This window comes from Globicephala melas, chromosome 4, assembly GCF_963455315.2.
Source record: "Globicephala melas chromosome 4, mGloMel1.2, whole genome shotgun sequence".
Classification (NCBI taxonomy): Eukaryota; Metazoa; Chordata; class Mammalia; order Artiodactyla; family Delphinidae; genus Globicephala; species Globicephala melas.
The window spans coordinates 66,150,572-66,167,934 of NC_083317.1; the positions used below are offsets into that span (position 1 = coordinate 66,150,572).

The following is a 17,363-nucleotide window of genomic DNA, read 5'->3' on the forward strand; positions in this document are numbered from 1 at the left end:
AATTCATTACCCGTGACTTCAGAAGAATAAAGAGGAAAGGGAAGCAGACTATTAAACAGGACAGATGCAATAAGTAGTTTTGCACATTAATGCTATATAGGAACAAATAAAATCTTTGGTGATCAGCAAATGTAATAGTCCTAACATTTTCAAAGGTGTCTCTCTTAAAAGTCTAATGGCATGCATAGATGGGCAATAATTTTTAAAAAAATTAGTTTCATCATATTTTTGTGCTTGAAATGACACAGCATTTTGGAGTCATCATCTTACCTGAATATAGTTATTCCATTATTAGAAAATTATAGCACTTAACAAAAGAAAGGAAGATAGAAATGGGTAATGTTTTAAAATATGTTTAATTATGAAATATCCCCTTTAACCTCTAGCAATAGTGCTTACCTCAACATCTACTTTGTCTGATATTAATTTCACAACATAAGATTTACTTTGATTAGTATTTGGGTAGGATATCTTTTCTCATCCTTTTATTTTTCAATCTTCCTCATCTTTCTCTCTAATGTGTGGCTCTGGTTAATAGCATTTAGCTGGTTTCTGTGTTTTTATTTGCTCTGACAAACTTTGTCTTTTAATTGGATCATAGACCATTGACATTTAAAATAATTAATAGTTAATGATACAGTTTAAGTCTAACACTTGCTATTTCTCTCCTATCTGTCCTCTTGTGCTTTGTTCTTTTATTTCTCATTTCTTGCCTTTTTTTTTTAACATCTTTATTGGAGTATAATTGCTTTACAGTGTTGTGTTAGTTTCTGCTGTATAACAAAGTGAATCAGCTATATGCATATGTATACCCCATATCCCCTCCCTCTTGCATCTCCCTCCCACCCTCCTTATCCCACCCTTCTAGGTGGTTGCAAAGCACCGAGCTGATCTCCCTGTGCCATGCATCTGCTTCCCACTAGCTATCTATTTTACTTGGTAGTGTATATATGTCAGTGCTACTCTCTCACTTCGTCCCAGCTTACCCTTCTCCCTTCCCGTGTCCTCAAGCCTATTCTCTACATCTGTGTCTTTATTCCTGTCCTGCCCATAGGTTCTTCAGAACCAGTTTTTTTTAGGTTCCATATATATGTATTAGCATATGGTATTTGTTTTTCTCTTTCTGACTTACTTCACTCTGTACGAGAGACTCAAGGTCCATCCACCTCACTGCAAATAACTCAATTTCATTTCCTTTTATGGCCGAGTAATATTCCATTGTATATATGTGCCACATCTTCTTTATCCATTCATCTGTTGATGGACACTTAGGTTGCTTCCATGTCTGGCTATTGTAAATAGTGCTGCAATGAATATTATGGTGCATGTCTTTTTTTTAAAGTAAATTTATTATTTATTTATTTAATTTATTTTTGGCTGCGTTGGGTCTTCATTGCTGCCCGTGGGCTTTCTCTAGTTGCTGCAAGCAGGGGTTACTCTTCATTGTGGATGGGTTTCTCATTGCGGTGGCTTCTCTTGTTGTGGAGCTCAGGCTCTAGGTGCGCGGGCTTCAGTAGTTGTGGCTCATGGGCTCAGTAGTTGTGGCTCATGGGCTCTAGAGTGCAGGCTCAGTAGTTGTGGCGCACGGGCTTAGTTGCTCCGCGGCATGTGGGATCTTCCCGGGCCAGGGCTGGAACCCGTGTCCCTTTGTATCTGTCTTTAAGGTGGAAGCCGATAGCACTCTGCGTAAACAGATGGGGCAAAGGTCGAGGGGACGCTGGTAAGCTTCTTCGAAGTGGTTGGAGCCTTGCGTCAGGCATGCGAGCCATTGGCAGTGCCGAAGTCCATAGATATGTCCAATCTCATGGGTTAAAGTCTTACAGGACCAAAGCAGCAAAACACTAGTCACTTCAGGAACGTAATAATTATCAAACACTGAGTAGTCACTTGAAGATTTCTTCTGCAGCTTCTTCAGTTTGCCTTTGTAGTGTGAGCTGTAAAAATCACTGCCGCACCTGGCAAAGCTGAATATCTCCACACCATCTGTCAAGGATGCCTGTCCAAAGACAAAATTCCAGGAGTCTCTTGGGTAAAGATCGATCATTGTTATTCCCACAACACAAAAAGCATCTTCAGGTTTCTTCTTTTTTAAGAACTTCAGGATCTGCCCTGCATGAATCCGTAGGTTCTGTGTGTTATCATTGATTCTAAAGGAACATCTCGTTGCAGAGACAGGAACTGGTTCTAGGAGTTTTACCGTCAAGCCATAGAAAAATGCTTCACAGTAGCCCTTGAGCCATTTCACATATTCTTCACTGATACTTCTGGTGTTTCCTAGCAATCCAATGCACTGTATATAAATACTATGCTTCTGTGGAGAGGGTGTCTTTCTGTAAGGATCATTGAAAAACTCTTCAAAGTCTTGGGGAGCCTCAGGATGGGAGGTTATCCAGTCTGACTGCGAATGCAAAGTAATGGGTCCAAAGAATCACTGTTTGGCCGGAAGGCTTCGTCCATCAGATGCTTTTCCCCAGCATCTAACTTCTCATACTGTGACACAAGCGCTGGGTTCTTTGAGATGAGAGCTGTCTTTAGTCTGTGTTCAGAGTGCCGTACTGTTCGCATAGTGACAGGCCTCTTCCATTCACATCGCGTGCGTGTGAAGAGATTTCATCCTTCCCTTTGAACGGGTCAGACAGCTGTTCCACCACGAGGCTTCAGGGAGAGGACGGCTCCTCTCAAGTTTCTGCCTCACCAGAACCGGCATGTCTGGGTCCGGGCAGGAGCGCGTGGTGCAGGTGCCTTCACCCCCGTCACCCTCACGCCATCACCGTCTTCCCGCCGGGCGTCGACGTCACCCGCCCTGCGCCTTGCCCTGCGCTGTGCCCTGTGCCCGACACCGTGCCCCGCCCCTTCGCGCTGCATGTCTCTTTTTGAATTATGGTTTTCTCAGGGTATATGCCCAGTAGTGGGATTGCTGGGTCGTATGGTAGTTCTATTTTTAGTTAAGGAACCTCCATACTGTTCTCCATACTGGCTGTATCAATTTAATTTAAATTAAAATTTAAATTCCCACCAACAGTGCAGGAGGGTTCCCTTTTCACTAAACCCTCTCCAGCATTTAATGCCTGTAGATTTTTTGATGATGGCCTTTCTGACCGGTGTGCGGGTGATACCTCATTGTGGTTTTGATTTGCATTTCTCTAATGATTAATGATGTTGAGCATCCTTTCATGTGTTTGTTGGCAATCTGTATATCTTCCTTGGAGAAATGTCTGTTTAGGTCTTCCGCCCATATTTAGATTGGATTGTTTGTTTTTTTGATATTGAGCTTCATGAGCTGCTTGTATATTTTGGAGATTAATCCTTTGTCAGTTGCTTCATTTGCAAATATTCTCTCCCATTCTGAAGGTTGTCTTTTCGTCTTGTTTATGGTTTCCTTTGCTGTGCAAAAGCTTTGAAGTTTCATTAGGTCCCATTTGTTTATTTTTGTTTTTATTTCCATTTCTCTAGGAGGTGGGTCAAAAAGGATCTTGCCGTGATTTATGTCATAGAGTGTTCTGCCTATGTTTTTCTCTAAGAGTTTTATAGTGTCTGGCCTTATATTTAGGTCTTTAATCCATTTTGAGTTTATTTTTGTGTATGGTGTTAGGAAGTGTTCTAATTTCATTCTTTTACATGTAGCTGTCCAGTTTTCCCAGCACCACTTATTGAAAAGGCTGTCTTCTCTCCACTGTATACTCTTGCCTCCCTTATCAAAGATAAGGTGACCATACGTGTGTGGGTTTATCGCTGGGCTTTCTATCCTGTTCCATTGATCTATATTTCTGTTTTTGTGCCAGTACCATACTGTCTTGATTACTGTAGCTTTGTAGTATAGTCTGAAGTCCAGGAGTCTGATTCCTCCAGCTCCGTTTTTCTTTCTCAAGATTGTTTTGGATATTTGGGGTCTTTTTTGTTTCCATACAAATTGTGAATTTTTTTGTTCTAGTTCTGTGGAAAATGCCATTGGTAGTTTGATAGGGATTGCGTTGAACCTGTAGATTGCTTAGGGTAGTATAGTCACTTTCACAATGTTGATTCTTCCAATCCAAGAGCATAGTATATCTCTCCATCTGTTTGTGTCATCTTTAATTTCTTTCATCAGTGTCTTATAGTTTTCTGCATACAGGTCTTTTGTCTCCTTAGGTAGGTTTATTCCTAGGTATTTTATTCTTTTTGTTGCAACGGTAAATGGGAGTGTTTCCTTAATTTCTCTTTCAGATTTTTCATCATTAGTATATAGGAATGCCAGAGATTTCTGTGCATTAATTTTGTATCCTACAACTTTACCAAATTCATTGATTAGCTCTAGTAGTTTTCTGGTAGCGTCTTTAGGATTCTCTATGTATAGCATCATGTCATCTGCAAACAGTGACAGCTTTACTTCTTCTTTCCGATTTGGATTCCTTTTATTTCTTTTTCTTCTTTGATTGCTGTGGCTAAAACTTGCAAAACTATGTTGAATAATAGTGGTGAGAATGGGCAACCTTGTCTTGTTCCTGATCTTAGAGGAAATGGTTTCAGTTTTTCACCATTGAGAATGATGTTGGCTGTGGGTTTGTCATATATGGTGTTTATTATGTTGAGGTGGGTTCCCTCTATGACTACTTTCTGGAGAGTTTTTATATAAATCGGTGTTGAATTTTTTCAAAAGCTTTTTTTGCATCTATGGAGATTATCATACGGTTTTTATCCTTCAGTTTGTTAATATAGTGTATCACATTGATTGATTTGCATATATTGAAGAATCCTTGCATTCCTGGGATAAACCCCACTTGATCATGGTGTATGATCCTTTTAATGTGATGTTGGATTCTGTTTGCTAGTATTTTGTTGAGGATTTTTGCATCTATGTTCATCAGAGATATTTGCCTGTAGGCTTATTTTTTTGTGACATCTTTGTCTTGTTTTGGAATCAGGATGATGGTGGCCTCGTAGAATGAGTTTGGGAGTGTTCCTCCCTCTGCTATATTTTGGGAGAGTTTGAGAAGGATAGGTGTTAGCTCTTCTCTATATGTTTCATAGAATTTGCCTGTGAATCCGTCTGGTCCTGGGCTTTTGTTTGTTGAAGATTTAAAATCACAGTTTCAATTTCAGTGCTTGTGATTGGTCTGTTTATATTTTCTATTTCTTCCTGGTTCAGTCTTGGAAGGTTGTGCTTTTCTAAGAATTTGTCCATTTCTTCCAGGTTGTCCATTTTATTGGCATATAGGTGCTTTTGGCAATCTCTCATGAAACTTTGTATTTCTGCAGGGTCAGTTGTTACTTCTTTTTCGTTTCTAATTCTGTTGATCTGAGTCTTCTCCCCTTTTTTCTTGATGAGTCTGGCTAATGGTTTATCAATTTTGTTTATCTTCTCAAAGAATCAGCTTTTAGTTTTACTGATATTTGCCATTGTTTCCTTCATTTCTTTTTCATTTATTTCTGACCTGATACTTATGATTTCTTTCCTTCTGATAACTTTGGGGGGTTTTTTTGTTTGTTTTTCTCTAATTGCTTTAGGTGTAGGGTTAGGTTGGTTGAGATTTTTCTTGTTTCTTGAGGTAGGACTGTATTGCTATTAACTTCCATCTTAAAACTGCTTTGCTGCATCCCATAGGTTTTGGGTCATCGTGTTTTCCTTGTCATTTGTTTCTAGGTATTTTTTGATTTCTTCAGTGATGTCTTGGTTATTTAGTAGTGTATTGTTTAGCCTCCATGTGTTTGTATTTTTTACAGATTTTTTTCCTGTAATTTATATCTAGTCTCATAGTGTTGTGGTCGGAAAAGATACTTGATATGATTTCAATTTTCTTAAATTTATCAAGGCTTGATTTCTGACCCAATATATGATCTATCCTGGAGAATGTTCCATGAGCACTTGAGAAGAAAGTGTATTCTGTTGTTTTTAGAGGGAATGTCCTATAAATATCAATTAAGTCCGTCTTGTTTAATGTGTCATTTAAAGCTTGTGTTCCTTATTTATTTTCATTTTGGATGATCTGTCCATTGGTGAAAGTGGGGTGTTAAAGTCCCCTATATAATTGTGTTACTGTCGATTTCCCCTTTTATGGCTGTTAGTATTTGCCTTACGTATTAAGGTGCTCCTATGTTGGGTGCATAAATATTTACAACTGTTATATCTTCTTCTTAGATTGATCTCTTGATCATTATGTAATGTCCTTCCTTGTCTCTTGTAATAGGCTTTATTTTAAAGTCTGTTTTGTCTGATATGAGAATTGCTACACCAGCTTTCTTTTGATTTCCATTTGTATGGACTATCTTTTTCCATCCCTTCACTTTCAGTCTGTATGTGTCCCTAGGTCTGAAGTGGGTCTCTTGTAGATAGCATATGTATGGGTCTTGTTTTGTATCCATTCAGCCAGTCTATGTCTTTTGGTTGGAGCATTTATTCCATTTACATTTAAGGGAATTATTGATATGTATGTTCCTATTACCATTTTCTTAATTGTTTTGGGTTTGTTTTGTAGGTTTTTTCCTTCTCTTGTGTTTCCTGCCTAGAGAAGTTCCTGTAGCTTTTCTTGTAAAGCTGGTTTGGTGGTGCTGAATTCTCTTAACTTTTGCTTATCTGTAAAGGTTTTAATTTCTCCATCGAATCTGAATGAGATCCTTGCTGGGTAGAGTAATCTTGGTTGTAGGTTTTTCCCTTTCATCACTTTAAATATGTCCTGCACTCCCTTCTGGCTTGCAGAGTTTCTGCTGAAAAATCAGCTGTCAACCTTATGGGGATTCCCTTGTATGTTATTTATTGCTTTTTCCTTGCTGTTTTTAATATTTTTTCTTTGTATTTAATATTTGATAGTTTGATTAATATGTGTCTCGGCGTGTTTCTCTTTGGGTTTATCCTGTATGGTACTCTCTGTGCTCCCTGGACTTGATTGACTATTACCTTTCCCATGTTAGGGAAGTTTTCAACTATAATCTCTTCAAATATTTTGTCAGACCCTTTCTTTTGTCTTCTTCTTCTGGGACCACTATAATTCGAATGGTGGTGTGTTTAATGTTGTCCCAGAGGTCTCTGAGACTGTCCGCAATTCTTTTCATTCTTTTTCTTTATTCTGCTCCCTGGCACCAGTTTATCTTCCAGGTCACTTATCTGTTCTTCTGCCTCAGTTATTCTGTTATTGAATCCTTCTAGAGTATTTTTAATTTCAGTAATTGTGTTGTTCATCACTGTTTGTTTGCTCTTTAGTTCTTCTAGATCCTTGTTAAATGTTTCTTGAATTTTCTCCATTCTGTTTCTGAGATTTTGGATCATCTTTACTATCATTACTCTGAATTCTTTTTCAGGTAGTTTGCCTATTTTGTCTTCATTTACTTGGTCTTGTAGGTTTTTACCTTGCTCCTTCATCTGTAACATATTTTTTTGTCATTTCATTTTTGATTTTTTTTTTTGATGGGTGATGCTGTAATTCCTGTCTTACTGGTTGTTTGGCCTGAGGTGTCCAGCACTGGAGTTTGCAGGCAGTTAGATAGAGCTGGGTCCTGGTGCTGATATGAGGACCTCAGGGAGGCCTCACTCCAACTGATATTCCATGGGGTCTGAAGTTCTCTGTTAGTCCAGCAGTTTGGACTTGGAGCTCCCACCACAGGAGCATGGGCCTGACCTCCGGCCTGGGAACCAAAATCCTGCAAGCTTCATGGCATGGTTAAAAAAAAAGGATGAAAGAAAGAAAAAAAGGAGCAGTACAATATCAAAGAATAAAAAATACAATAAAATTAGAAAGATAAAGAATATATTAGGAAAAATAAAACTATAATTGAAACAACTGCAACCAGGTAAAATAAAACCACAGCAGAAAAAAGGAAAAAAAAAAAAAAGTGTGTGTGGGGCAACACACCAAAAGGAGAGATCACTAACAAAGTATAAAGAATAAAATAAAATTAGAAAAGTAAAAGATTTATTAGGAAAAATAAAAATATAAAAGAATCAACAAGGTAAAACAGAACCCCAGTTTAAAAGAGGAAAAAAAAAAAGCCTTGGGTGTGGAGGTGGAGTTTAGGTGGGGGGTGGAACTTAGGCAGAGGCGGGGTTTAGGGTGCGGTGGGACCTAGGCAGGTGGCGGGTTAAGTTTGAGCATGGCACGGGGCCTCTGCTTAGGACCTGCATGGAAGGGGAGAGACAGCACATGGAAAGAAGGGCCTCTGGAGTGTGGGGTTCCAGAGTTTGGGTGTAGGGCCCTGAGTGAGGGTGTGTGGGTAGGGTTTAAGCCCAGCTTGTGGGAGGGGTTCTCTGAGTGTAGAGGTGGGGCCCTGGGTGGGGGTGTAGGGGCAGGGCTTGTGCTCTGCGCAGCAGGAAGGAGGCTCCAAGGCAGAGGATTAGGCCTGGGAGCCCAACAGCCTTCCCGGTGCCTAAGTGGACAGGTGAAGCACTCACCTCGTTCCCTTCTGTTCCTTCACGCTCCCTCCCACTGTCTCCTCCAGGGTGTACCCCATCCCCGCTGGACCCCGAACCGTGGGTGGGTCCCACTGGGTGTAGGAACTCCTTCCCTTCCCCAGCCACCACTCAGGGGTGCCGTCCCGGAGGTCCGGCCTTTACTTTTGCTCCCCTTTCCCTCCCTCCCACTCCCCCAGGACCCGTGCAGCTGGCAGTGGCCTAGGTGGGCAGAGGATCAGGCCCGCGATCTCAACAGGTTCCTGGGGGTCCAACTGTCTTGCCTTCTTTTGGATTATGAAAACATTTTTAATTATTCCATTTTTCTTCTTTATTCACATTTTAGTTACACATTCTCACAATAGTTCTTTTAGTGGTTACCCTAGAGATTACAATATGCCTTCTTGATGTATTACAGTCTACCTTAAGTAAGTACTTTTGATTTTACCACTTCCTAAATAAGGCAAGAAACTTTGCAACAGTTAAACTGCATTTATCACCTTCCCACAGTTTGAGCTATTGTTACCATTGTATTGTATTTTAGTTCTACAAATGGGGTTATTATTGTTTTGATGTAAACAGTCAACATTCTTGTACATTTAACCACAAATTTACCCTTTCCAGTGCTCTTCCACGCTAACATCTGATATCATTTTCCTTTAGCCTGAAGAACTTCATGGTGTTTCTTTTGGTTTACAGCTGCTAGCATTGAATTCTCTCATGTTTTGTTTGTCTGGAAACATCTTTACTTAACCTTCATTTTAATTTTTACATCTGTATTGTGGCATAATTTACATGTAATAAAATTCACCTACATTTTAGATGTATAGTTTGATGCATTTTGGTAAATTGCATGCATACATGTACAGAGTCATGCAGCCAGCCCCCCACAATCCAGTTTCAGTACACTTCTTTCACTCACCGAAAGCTCCCTTCTGCCCTTTTGCAGTACATCCTTTCCCCCAGGGAACCACTGATGTGCTTCAGGTCATTATAGTTTTGCCTTTTCTAGAATTTCATACAAATGGAATCATATAGTATGTTATGACTTTTGTGACTAGGTTCTTTCATTTAGCATGACGCTTTTGAGATTCATCCATGCTGTTATGTGTATCAGTAGTTCATTCCTCTTAGTTGCTGAGTAATATTCTATTGCATAGATATACTATATTTTGATTACCCGTTCACTAGATGATAAATATTTGTATTATTACCATTTGTGGTTATTATGAATGCTTATGCTATATTCAAATACAAGTCTTGTGAGGACATATTTTTATTTTTCTTAGGTAAATATCTAGGAGTGAAATCGCTGGACCACATTGTACGTATATGTTTAACTTTAAAAAAAACTGCCAAACTGATTTTCCAAGTGGCTGTACCACTTTGCATTCTTGCTTATAACGTATGAGGATTCCAGTTTCTCCATATTCACCAAGGCTTCATATTGTCAGTGTTTTTAATTTCAGCTATCCTACTGGCTAAACTGTAGTTTTAATCTGCATTTTTCTAATGACTACAATTTGGGGCATCTTTTCATGGGCTTGTGGGCCAACAATATAGCTTCTTTGGTAAAATGTTTGCTCAAATCTTTTGTCCAATTTGTTTTTGTTGAGTCTTGAGGGTTATTTATATATTCTGAATACAAGTCCTTTATCAGATATTTTGTTTTGCAAATATTTTCTTTCTACCTGTGGTTCACCTATTCATTTTCTTAATGCTGTGTTTTGATATTAGTATGGTGGATTATACTGAATAATTTTGAAATATTGAACTAACATTGCATTGCCAGGATAAACTTCCTTGATTGTGGTGTTTTATTCTTTTTATATATTACTGGATTCAATTTGCTAATATCTTGTTGGAATATTTGTGTTTCTGTTTATATGGTATATTAGTCTCCAGTTTTCTTTCCTAGTACTATCTTTGTCTGGTTTTGGTATCGGGGTAAAGCTGCTTTTATAAAGTAAGTTGGGAACTGTTCCCTCATCTTATATTTTCTGGAAGAAACTGTAGAAATAATGTTAGTTATTCTTTAAACATTTGGCAAATTCACCAGTGGAACCATCTGGGTTTAGAGCTTTCTTTTTTGAAAGATTTTAAACCATGAATTCAATCTCTTTAATATCTATTTAATCTTTAGTACATCTCATAGTTTGTAATTTTCAAGAAATCAGTCAATTTAATTGAAGTTGTTGAATTTTTGCGTGTAGAGTTGTTCATCATAGTATTCCCTTAATATTCTTTTGATGTCTATAGGGTCTGTAGTCATATTCCTCTTTCATTCCTGATATTGGCAATCCCTGCCTACTGCCACCCTCCCACATTCCCCTCATGCTCTCTCTCTCTCTTTCTCTCTGTCTGGCTAAAGATTTATCAAGTTTTATTGAGTTTTTTGTTTCACTGATATTTATCTATTGGTTTTCTGTTTTCAATTTCACTGATTTTTGCCCTTATCTTTATTTTTTCCATTCTTCTGCTGTTTGGGGTTGATTTAGCTCATCTTTTTAAAAGCTTCTCAAGGTGTAAGTTTAGATTGTTGATTTGAGAACTTTCTTCTTTGCCAATATAAGCATTTAATGCTATAAATCTCTCTCTAAGCAATGCTTTAATTGCATCCACAAATTTTGATGTGTTGTATTTTCATTTTTGTTCAGTTCTAGATGTTTTCTAATTTTTGCTTTAGAAAAGTATTTCAAATAATTCAAGAGGAGAAGAATACTCTCATATTTACCTATGTATTTGTTATTTTTGTTGCTCTCTCTTCATTTCTGATATCCCAAGTTTCCTTCCTCTGGTATAATTTTTCTTCAGTCTGAAGGACTTCCTTTAGCAATTATTTTTGGGCAGGTCTGCTGGCTCTTAGTTTTCCTTCATTGAGAATGTCTTTATTTCACCTTCCCTCCAGAAAGTATTTTTCCTGGATATAGAATTCTGGCTTGACAGTGTTTTTTCTTTCTTCACTTTAGGAATGTTGTTTCACTTCTTTCTGTCCTCCATAGTATCTAATAAGAATTCCAAGTTCTTATTAGAACAAGTTTAAGTTCAGTTCTTAAACTTGTATGCTGTTTGGAGTCAGCATGGGCATGGGCATATGCACTTGGAAGTGGGCCCAAGAATTCATAAGCAACTTTATGGGGTTGCTTTCCCAATCTCCTCCCTGTGGCAATCTCTTCAGTACTTTCTGGTTACCTGGAATTCTCCAACCAGAAAGCTGGAGCTTTTTATTGACTCTGTTGCACAGTTTTTGCAATTACACTGATGTCCAGGATCAACCAGCAGGAGGGCAGAGAGAAAACAAAAAGCAACAGGGGTCTGTCCCACACAGATGATCACAGCTCCTCTGATCAGAGACAAAGGTTCCCCTCCCTCAGCATTTTAGAATCCTGCAGGTCCAACCGTCACTACAGATGCTGCCACTGCCACTGCCACCATGGGATTTCTTAGGGGCTGGCGTGTGAGAGAATGGAGAAAAGAAAAGAGGCGGGTTTCCCCCACTCTCTCAGAGCATTAGGAGACTCTTCTCTGTTCTTTGAGCCAGAGCTAGAGGGATTCTCCTGGAGCTCCCTCTGTGCAGATGCCCAAATTCAGGTTTTATGCTGCTTATTGGAGCAAAAAGATGACAAACTCACTACCAGTTTGATGGTACTTCAAATTCTAGTCCTCTTCCCCAATCACCAACTACTATTTAATTTTCAGAGTCCTCAAAAATCTGCTCTATATATTATGTCCAGGTTTTTGTTTTATTTTTAGCTGCATCCATTGTGGAATACTCCATTGTACCTGGAATTGGAAAATTCTATCTTGTTTGAACCACTGAATTACTGTTGGGTCCCTGGTTACAGCAGCTAGGCCTATCCTAACTTACTGAGCCAATTCCACCATTCCTTTGTTCTTGCAATGCATCTACTCTGCAATCCTTTAACCTTGGATCAATCCTAAAATCCACCTATCTTCCCCCTACACCCAGAATGATGAGCTGGGCTGGAGAAAATTCATCCAACCATGTGGGCTGGTGGCCTTTCACTTGTTAAATATCTCTGCCCAGCTCTCTCCTGTTCTTCACAGAAATTACTGTTTGTCTTGGACCTTTATTGCTATCCTTTCACTCTCTCAGCAGATGTCTTTACCTCCTCTGTCTTAGAGAAAACTAGGTGGCTTCTTACTGCTCACCTATAGATGTGTCTTCCCTTCTGTTTTAAATAGGCATCCCTCTTTCCTGCCTCCTGTTGAAGGAGCTAATGCTTCTTATGCTCTGGATCCTATCTCCTCCTGCCTTCTCAATATTATCCATAAATTATTATCCCTCTTTCTTCCATCTTCCACTTGTCTTCTCCAAGGGCTCCTATACTTCAGCATATAATATAGAAAGTCTTTATCTTATCTCAAATATTGCAAACATCTCCTAATACTCCTTTTGCATTAGTCAGATTAATTAGATTGAGGTAATCTAACAGTGTTAACAATATTTGGATATCTGACGCTTAACACACACACAAATTATTTTTTTACTCATGCAGAGTTCAGTGTAGGTGTTCTTGGTTGGGTGGCTCTCCTGGGCACCTCTTCTCTGACTCAGGGATCCAGGTTCCTCCCATCTTGTGACACAACCATCTTCACAATGAGGCCTCCAGGGCTGCTGTGGAAGGGAAGACAGTATGAGGTAGATTCACTTAACCACCTTGGCTCAGAATGCCCTATACACTTTTACTCACATTCCTTTAGCCAGAGCGAGCCACAGGGTTCCACCTGGAAAGATCTAGGAAATGTTGACACTGGTGGAGCAAATGCTTCCCTGCATCATGAATATTCAGTAGTCAGCCAACTATTTCAGCTACACTCTTTATCTCTGATCTTACCGTATATCCATCCACACAGAATCATGGTCTTCTTACCACAGATCTGATGTCACTTCCACATTTAGCACCCAATTACTGCCGACTGCCAACTGAATGAAATCCAAACCTTTTATCAAGGTATTCAATACCATTTAGGATCTAGCCCTTCCAGCCCTGTCTCCTATAAGGTCTTGTCTTAGGCATTAGTGCCATCAAACTGCTTCTAATTCCCAGTTATTGGGAACAAAGTACAATTACTGTTACTTGCCTCTTTACATTAGCACACACTCTTCCATCTTTCTGAAATGTCCTTCTTTGCTGTCTCTAGCAGGAAAATTTCTACCTCTCCTTCAAAACTTGTTATAAGCATCTTCCTCTGTGAACCTTTTGTAGCCTTCTTTTTTTTTTTTAATCTTAGTTTGGCCTCGCCACGGGGCATGTGAGGTCTTAGCTCCCCCCACCCCCATCCCCGACCAGGGATCAGGCCTGTGCCCCTGCAGTGGAAGCGCAGAGCCTTAACCACTGGACCACCAGGGAAGTCCCTGTAGCCCTCTGTTTTTTTTTTTTTTTTTAGCCCTCTGTTTTAAGTAGAGTTGATCATTTAGTTCATTTGTGCCACAACTGAGCATCAGCAAACCTCCATGTAGTACCCATTTCACTGAGTTGAACTCGTATTTTTACTTACCTGTCTCACTTCTTTTAAACTATGAGCTCCTTGAGAACTGGGACCATGACTTACTATCTTAGTATCTCCAGCGCCTAATACAGTGTCTGCCATATGATGGATGTTTAACAAATGCTTCATGTAATGCATAATTAAATGAATGAATAAATGATGTACAATTTAAAATATTTCTTACACTTAAATTTCAGTTTAGTGTTCATTCAATATTTAAAAGTTCTTGGAGAAAGCTATGAACTTGTGCTATATTTACTGTATCTTCTTTTAATGAAGAAGAATGGCTGGCATTAAATTAAAGCCTTACAGATATACACTAACATAAATTCTTGATTTGGTGAGGGAAGCTTCTTCACACTCAATCAAAAAAGTTAATGAAAGTAATGCAAAAATGAGCTGAAGCTACAAGGAGGTTACAGTGACTGATTCTTACTGATGCAGAAATAATACTGAACGTTTCAATTCTGGGAAGTCAAAGAGCACGGAGAACACTGATAAGACTGAGAGGATTTGGGTGATTGATATGAAAAGTGTGAGGAAACAATTATTTCAGTCTGTAATATAATCATGAGAGGTGGGTGGGGCGCAAGCATACTTTCCTGAAATTTTCCCTTCTGAACCATGAAAAAACAACTCAATTATAGTTAATATACATTTTGAATTAACTGTATTTCATTAATAATTCTTCAAAAACCATTGTTCAGGGGCTTCCCTGGTGGCGCAGTGGTTGAGAGTCCGCCTGCCGATGCAGGGGACACGGGTTCGTGCCCCGGCCCGGGAAGATCCCACATGCTGCGGAGAGGCTAGGCCCGTGAGCCATGGCCGCTGAGCCTGCGCGTCCGGAGCCTGCGCGTCTGGGGCCTGTGCTCCGCAACGGGAGAGGCCACAACAGTGAGAGGCCCGCGTACCGCAAAAAAAAACAACAAACAAACAAACAAACAAAAACATTGTTCATCTATGTTATATATACTATCTCTTAATTACCTAGACTGTTCAGTTAATTAGCTCATCATTCCATCTCTGACCAGTCTATATGAGTGGAGTCACTGTACCTTAGAAAACAATAAATAACAAACAAAACCCCCCAAAACCAAATATCCTGATGCCCATGTTATCTATTCTGAACCGTAATCAGTTATCGCCATAATTCAGGTGGTCTCCAGTTTGATCTGTGCTGAAACTTTGCCACCCGGGGGGGTGGAGGGGAGTCAGTGGGGAGCTGGAGTGAGGCAGGAATATTCTCTATCAAATTGAGTTGAGAATCAGGAGAACTGTCCTAGCTATAGGACTGGTGCAGAGCAGGAAAGGAGACTGAGACAGACTCCGTCCTCATTTCTGACATCAGTTTTGGCAGAATATGGAAGCAACAGTGGGAGGTCTCCCTCTCCATGAATTTGGAGATCAGGGACATAAGGTCACCTTCTGAGTTGAACTAGTAAAATTCACAATGGATGTGGTTAGTCACCTGTGGGAGTAAAGCAAGAGACTGTCTGAAATGTGTGGCTCTCAGGAAACTTCAATCAAGGGAGGCAATCCAGATGTAACCAGAGGAAGGCAGGTCCAGAATGTGAATGTCATTTCGTAGAAGATATTTAATCAATTGAATTGTACCATGCCTGGGGGAAGACTGTGTGAAGGTGGGTGAGGGTGTGGGCAGAGGGGAAGTGGTCACCTTGGACTACAGGAAATAAAAACCCAAGGCATCCTAACTCGGCAGTGCACACCCAAGCCCTATGCCAAGGAGAGACCCTGCCTTTTGTGGTTGCTATGGGACAGGAGCGCCTCTTCTTATCTCTCTTCAGTATCCTGTGTTCATTCTGATCCTGGGACTGGCTGCCCTGGGCAGTGGACATAAGCTTTTCAGTCCCTGGGAAGAAATGTCTCCCACTGTAAACTTGTACTATGGCTATGAGTAACTTCATGGATTTGAGTAATTCAAGTGACCCTGGATTCTGAAAACTTCTGAAAACCTGATGAGAGTAAACACTGGAATTTGGAAGGTGGTTAGTTCCTCAAGGGGATGCTACCCATGAGACCTCCTGAGGTAGCTACAGTCTTCTTCCAGGAATGCACCGACCTCCTCTTCAGTCCTTTTCTACCTTCCATGGACAGTACCACAGTATACACTTAGGTCAAGGGTTCTCAACCCCATCAGATCCAATGACCTATTTTTAAGTGAATGTTTTGTTAGGTCCCATTTATTATTCTGAAAAGAAATTCACAAGTTGTAAACCTTCTGTACACATTTCTAAAAGTCAATACAATGTCCTAACTATAAAGACAAAGGAAAATTACTGGTAGAAGAGGAATAATTTATAATTAAATAATATGTACTGGAGTATATTAATATTTAGGGATGACTAACTAGCAGGCAGAATGAAGCAGTTGCTTTGAGATTTGAGTGAACGACAGAGACAAATGGAGACAGAGACATGTGTGCCGACAACTCAAATTACAAAAGCAAATTGCTGGCAGCGAAGTGCTTTTCTGAAATTGTGACTACTGTTGGTAAAGTTCTGAACAAATACAGTGCAATCTTCTCTTCCTTTAAAAATGCCTAGGAGGTGTTTGCAGAAAAGTCAGTGTATATTAAAATATGCAGAAGTAACTTGTATTTCCAAGTAAAATGGGATTGAGTTTCACAGCCAGATAATTATAAACAGGTTTTTCCGCACAAATGTCCAGTGTGACTTTTGAAGGTTGCACAGGACACACCACACTTGTTGGTGTACTGCCCATGCTGCACATGATCAAATAGCCAGCATCCTTGGTTCCTCTCCATAAACGTCACTAGTGCCTCTCCTAATAATTGTGACAATCAAAAATGCCCCCTGGAGTTTCCAATATATCTCCTAGGGGGTCGTAACACTCCTATTGAGAGACACTGACTTAAGTGAACAGGAATCAATATGAGGGTCCAATAAGGCAAATGTGCCTTCCTATGGCACAGTCATTCCATGAGCTGGCATCACAGATCACCCCATGGTGGAAAGAAGGGACAAGGGTGGATGAAAGTTGGGTAGAGTACCTAGTGCTAGAGGAAGAAGCAGAAATCCAGGCAGAATAATAAGTCAGAATTTACGAGGGGAAACAGGGATAACAGTTCACCTCTGGGACTTGGGCCAACATACAGAGAAAGGCCAACATAGAGAGAACTGTGGCTCTGGGGCCACAAGGGCACCCAGGTTTATTCTTGGTGCCAGATATCGCAGATCTGGCTGAAAGGGAAGAATTTAGGTCAACGTAGGAGCCCAAAAGTAGTGACTTGGTTCCTAAAATGTGGGTCTGGGAATGTGACATTTCCAAACTCCCTATGCATAGCCTCAGCCAGAAATGACTCAACGTCAGGCATGGGCTTAAGTCTTCTCAGATAGTAGCAGCTGAGAAGAAAGCAAAGGGAGGAGAGACCAACAGCCACAGTTTCTCAATGCCACGTGATTGAAGAGGGTATGTCTACACAACTTTTGATTTTCTTACATTAGAGTATTTT

The 17,363-nt window shown here is 39.9% G+C and overlaps 1 pseudogene; it reads right to left on the bottom strand.

Annotated features, from left to right (window-relative positions):
* Nucleotides 1-967: 967 nt before the first annotated feature.
* On the bottom strand, nucleotides 968-3,924 carry LOC115853171 (archaemetzincin-2 pseudogene; annotated as a pseudogene).
* Between the last annotated feature and the right edge of the window lie 13,439 nt (nucleotides 3,925-17,363).